The sequence below is a fragment of the Macrobrachium nipponense genome, chromosome 41 (genome assembly GCF_015104395.2).
Source record: "Macrobrachium nipponense isolate FS-2020 chromosome 41, ASM1510439v2, whole genome shotgun sequence".
Taxonomy (NCBI): Eukaryota; Metazoa; Arthropoda; class Malacostraca; order Decapoda; family Palaemonidae; genus Macrobrachium; species Macrobrachium nipponense.
In genome coordinates this window covers 15,986,381-15,992,201 of record NC_061102.1, presented here as the reverse complement: position 1 = coordinate 15,992,201, position 5,821 = coordinate 15,986,381, and positions in this window count along the sequence as shown.

Below are 5,821 nucleotides of genomic sequence, written 5' to 3'. Positions count from 1 at the left end.
GATAGTGGGTATTTTCACTAAGTTATTGGTAGAACGTCCTAGTGTATTTTTTTTTTTTTTTTTTTTTTTTTTTTTTTTTTTTTTTTTTTTTTTTTTTTTTTTTCTTTTTTTTGCTGAAAGCTGTTCGTTATCACAGTTTTAGATATTTCAAAAAGTGTGAAGTGATCTTGCAATTTAAAGAGAGAAGGTTATGATTGGTTTTGTTTATGCATCTCTCTCTCTCTCTCTCTCTCTCTCTCTCTCTCTCTCTCTCTCTCTCTCTCTCTCTCTCTCTCACACATTATTATTATTATTATTATTATTATTATTAGTCAAGTACACAAAAAGGCCCTCTTGTGTAGATAATTTGAAGTATATTAATGTAATGCATAATTTATTAGCTTTTGAGTGGTAAAGAATTCCGTTTTATATCAACATACGTAAAAATATGTGCTGTAAAGTGTTGTTTTTTCTACAATTGGCAGAACATTAATGTACTTTCGTATGCTATTATTATTATTATTATTATTATTATTATTATTATTATTATTATTATTATTATTATTATTATTATTATTATTATTATTATTAAATATATATATTTTTTTTCTTTCTCTCACACTTATACAATTGTCCTTGTGTGCCAGGCTGTTGTGTACCAGATGTTCCTAATGTTAGTTTTTGGAATTTTCCTGATGTTAGTTTTCGAGTTTTTCCTAATGTAAGTTTTTGAGATATTCCTAATGTTAGTTTTGAAGATATTCCTAATGTTAGTTTTCTAGGTATTACTAATGTTGGATTTTAAGATATTCCGAATCTTAGTTTTCAAGATATATGTTACTAATGTTAGTTGACAAGATATTTCTAATGTCAGTTTTCAAGATATTCCAAATGGTAGTTTTCAAGATATTCCTAAAAATGGTTTTATGATATTCCGAATCTTAGTTTTCTAGATATTACTAATGTTAGTTATCAAGATATTTCTAATATTAGTTTGCAAGATATTCCTATTGTTAATTTTCTAGATATTCCAATTGTTAGTTTTGGAGGTATTTCTATTGTTAGTTTTCGCGATATTCCTAAGGTTTGTTTTCAAGATATTCCTAATGTTAGTTTTTTTTTAAATTGTACTACGTGAAAACATTGTTGTGGAAGAAACTCAACATCTACTCAGACGTAATTGAGATGTGGACTGCAGAGAATATTTGTTCAAACTATTGAAGTAAAGTGCTGCTGTTGCACAGTGTAATTGTCTCATAAAATAATATTAGCTCTTACGGCTTTTATCGGGAACATTTAGTTCATTTTATAAGGTACAGTCAGGTACGTTGTATCAGTTTTATTTCAGTACTTATGAAAAGGTGTAAGTTAATTATTTTGCGTCTTCGTGGAACAAAATCAGTAATGAATTTACAAATGAAGGACATGGAAAATGAAGAACATGATGTAAGAAGTTAATCTTCATGAAACAAAAATGGATAAAAAATTTACAAATAAAGGACAAGGTGTAATACGATATTCTTCATGAAAGAAATTCGGCAATGAATTTACAAATAAAGGACATGGTGTAATAAGTTAATATTCGTGGAACAAAAATCAGTAAAAAAAATTACTAAGAAAGGACATGGTGTAATAAGTTAATTTGTTTGGAACAAAAATCAGTAATAAATTGACTAGTAAAGGACATATAAGAAGTTAATATACGTGGAACGAAAATCAGTAAAAAGAAAAAAAAATTCCAAAAAAAGGACATGGAAAACGAAGGACATGGTGTAATAAGTTAATTTTCTTGGAACAAAGATCAATGATGAATTTACTAACAAAGGAGGACATAAAGTAAATAAGTTATTATTCGTGGAACAAAAATCGGAAAAATCGGTAACAAATGTACAAATAAAAGAATAATGAAGACATGGTGTAATAAGTTAATTTTCATGGAACAAAATTCAGTAATGTATTTACAAATAATGACTTGGAAAAATACAAATCCGCCATGACAGAAATGGCAAAAATCAGGTAAAGTAGATTAAAAATGAATTTCACGACTTATACTCTGCATAAGGGAAACGTGTGAAGATTATATGACATCCTGATAGGGAAAGTTGCAAGGGGGGTTGCATTCAGGATATCCTTATTCTTACAAAAACTTTTCATTTTTATATTTTCTCCCATTCTCAATTCATATCCACTATCTTTGGTTTCAAGGGGAATTCCTATGGGTGTTTATTCCTTGCTCGTTATGGCTATTCCATCTTGCAAATAACTTGGTAAAGCAGATTTATTTTTGTGTATTTAATTTTAATTTATATATCGTCATGAAATTTTTTTTATATATATCATAGGTGTAAAGGCCAGTGGGAACGGGTAACTGAAACCTTTTTTTTATGGCTCATTACCTAAGGCAGTGGTCTTCAAACATTTTGAGGTCATGGGTTAGTTATCTCCAAATACCCATGGCCCACTACTTCAAATTTAGAATAGGAATTGATAAATTCAAAATACAGCATATAGTGCCTGGAACTGGAATTTTATTACGTGGTATTGCCATAAATCCAAAATATAGATTTTCATAAATTCAATATAGGTCCGGATAAAAGAAAATACTTTTATTTTTATTTTTATATATTGTTTATTTAACTTTGAATTCTACATTTTTTTTTGTCCGTGGGCTACCTGATAATCAGCCCATGGCCCACAGTTTGAAGACCACTGACCTAAGGAAACGAGGAGATGGGGAATGTAGGGAAGATTTCACTCGCTGTCATTGACTTTTGTCGTAATTCCAGTTCAACTGCGAAGTACACTAGATCTGCTCTAAGGTGGAGCTCTTATGGTCCTTAAAGATGTGGTATTAAACTTGTGTACCTTATACATATAATGACCTCTTCAAGGGTGCTAGGGACTAACTCAGCTTCCAGTGATGTGTCGAAAAAATCAGAAAGTAAGTCTTCATGCAGACAATCGAGAGAGAGAAGAGAGAAGAGAGAGAGAGAGAGAGAGGAGAGAGAGAGAGAGAGAGAGAGCAGATGTTAATAATCCTGTAAGGGAAATAGAAGGGAAATGGAATGAGTCTAAGCAAATTCAAATAACTATGCTGCTGGTCCACTTGACATTCCATCCGTTGTGCGCCAAATTTATCCATATAATGTAAACCGTAGAATTTTTTTAAACACATCTATCCCCCTTTATGGAAAAATACAAGATTACTTCCCTTTGTAAATCCAGGAAAGGACGGTTTGTTGACGCCATCCTATCAGTCTATAGGACTGACACGTTCCCTTCTTAAGATAATGGAAAAAGTAATTGATACTGACCTAATGTGATATTTTTTATGTAATGAAATTATTTCAGCAGCCCAGTGTGGCTTCAGGGGCGTTTGTTCCAACACGGAAGTTTTTAGTTCGAACGAAGTCCTCTATCTGTGTAGTTGTTGTGACTAAGCAGCATCGTGTCGGTATCCTTCTTTTATTTGAAGAAAAAAAAAAAAGCATATGGCACCACTTGGAGGCAGGGACATTCTGCAGTATCTTGGAAAACTACCAATTTTCTTAAAAGGGTTTATAAAGTTTACAACGTTTCGAGTACAGTAGGGGCAATATTGTCAAGTATCAAACACCAAGGAGCTGTGTCACAGGGAAGGTTTCAAATGTAACCCTGTTTGCATTAGCCATAAATGGGATAGCAAAAATGTTTCCCGTGGGGAAGTAGTGCCGTCAGCACACGTCACATGTGCACTAAACATTACTAAAGGGCCACTGAACTGGACCAACGTTTTAGGCTTTGCATTGCCTCCATTCCCAATTTCTTCCTTCTTTCTTGTTCCCAACCTCTCGAACCATTATGTCTTTATTCAGCTATGGAGTTTTTTCCTGGCTTCACCTTTAGATCCGCCTGCCTCATTTCATTTCCTTTCTGGATCACTATCGTGTTTTCCACTCCAGCTTCTTCTTTCCCTGGGTTAAGTGCTGAATGAATGATACTTGTCCTAGGGCTTGGCTTTATAGCCTAAATGTCACGATTCACGAGTCGTGGGTCATAGCGCACTTTTATCTTACACTCACTTTTTAGCTACGAATCTCCATGATATAACATTTGCTCAGTTTTATCCCTGCCATATTTTTTTTTTACCATGCCCTCAACAACTTACGATTTTTACCACACCTTGTCAACACCCACCACACTGCGCTAAGCCAGTTATAAGCTTTTTATCTAGGTTTATATATATATTATATAAGAAACATTTTGCCTTTTATTTTCCAACCTCAAAATTTTCACGTAGCTGATTCACAGCAAACACTTCATCCACACATTCCCTGATCAGTCATTCAATCAAGATCCCAAATGCTCCTTCTCTAGTATACTAGGTAACGTTATTCCCTCAAGATTCTCTGTCTCCTTTGTTATTCGGCTTATTCATTCTTTTGGAACGGCTCTCCATCTACCAGACAGACTTCATGCATCCTTGTTAGCCAATCATTAAGTTATTTGGGAACAAATACAACATTTCTGTATACAAGCTAATGGCTGGCTGTATTGCAGTTTTGCATCCTGATGAGTTGCCCAAAATACTGTGTTATATAATATCGTGAAGGAGGAAAATCTAGGTGGACGAAAAGTGGGGTGGAAAACGTTGTTTTATTCAGTAGACTTATGGTGCTATTCCATTCTTTAACATTGCAATGGCGCATCTTATTTCCTCAATAACAGTCATTGTTAGAAGCATCCCAAACTTGCACCAATCTCCTTCACTGTTGCATGATTCAGCTCGGCATTTTTCATCACAACATTTGTATCTTTTATTCTGAGATCCATTAGCTCAGTAATCTTTCTGTCTTCGTTTCTGTATTTTTATATTATTTGCTCTCCCACTTTCTTATTGAGTCCTATCTTTGTACCCTTATTTATTTACGTTATCCACTCTCCCCTCTTACAATTACAGATCAAAGCATTTTGAGATGGCTACGTCTTGTGGAAAATACAGTAAGGCTGTATATTGCAGATGATATAGAAAGGCGTACATAGAAAATGCTGGATGTACTGTACCAAAAAAAGATATTGGACAGAAATGGCCTTGAATTCTAGGAAACTTGAGTGTGTGTAGTAATAAGAGGTTATTCATGCAGGGTTCTCGTCCTGATTTGTTTCAAAGAGTCACATTTACTAGTTAATTTCACATTTCTCATATAGCTTTGTAGTTTCATTTTAGAATCTGTGTAGCTCTTATGCCAGCCGTTAATTAAGGGTTGAAACAACTGTCCTCAAAATGTATTGAAAGGAACAGCATAGGTATCGATTTTTATCTTCTTTCTGAATCGTAGCCTTAAGAATAGGAAATGGTACAGGATAATGGAGAAGTGCTCTGGTTAAATTTAAAAAATTCCAGGATTGATTCATAGAGTTGCTGGGAAACGTTCGTGGCCATGGGAGGGCGTAATAATAATAATAATAATAATAATAATAATAATAATAATAAAAATGGTAGAATGATTACAGTAGAGATCAATTACTTGGAAAATTGATTAATGGTGGTTGGATAACAGAATAGTAGGAGTGTATGTGGGTATGGTATAAGAATGTAGGAGAAGAATATTAAAGCAGTAACTGCATACATAATACATCCATACATTTTGTATATCATTCGTATGAGGTCAGCTAAACCTGAACACAATTTTCTTCGATTCCTCTGAAAACTGAGCTCAGCTAGACCAGAACACAGTGCTCTTAGAATCCTCTGAAGATTCGCCCATACACCCATTCGGTCATGACTGTACGCGAATCACGTAGCAAATACACACACACCACACACACACACTCTGAAATCAGGCAGCAAGGAATATATCAC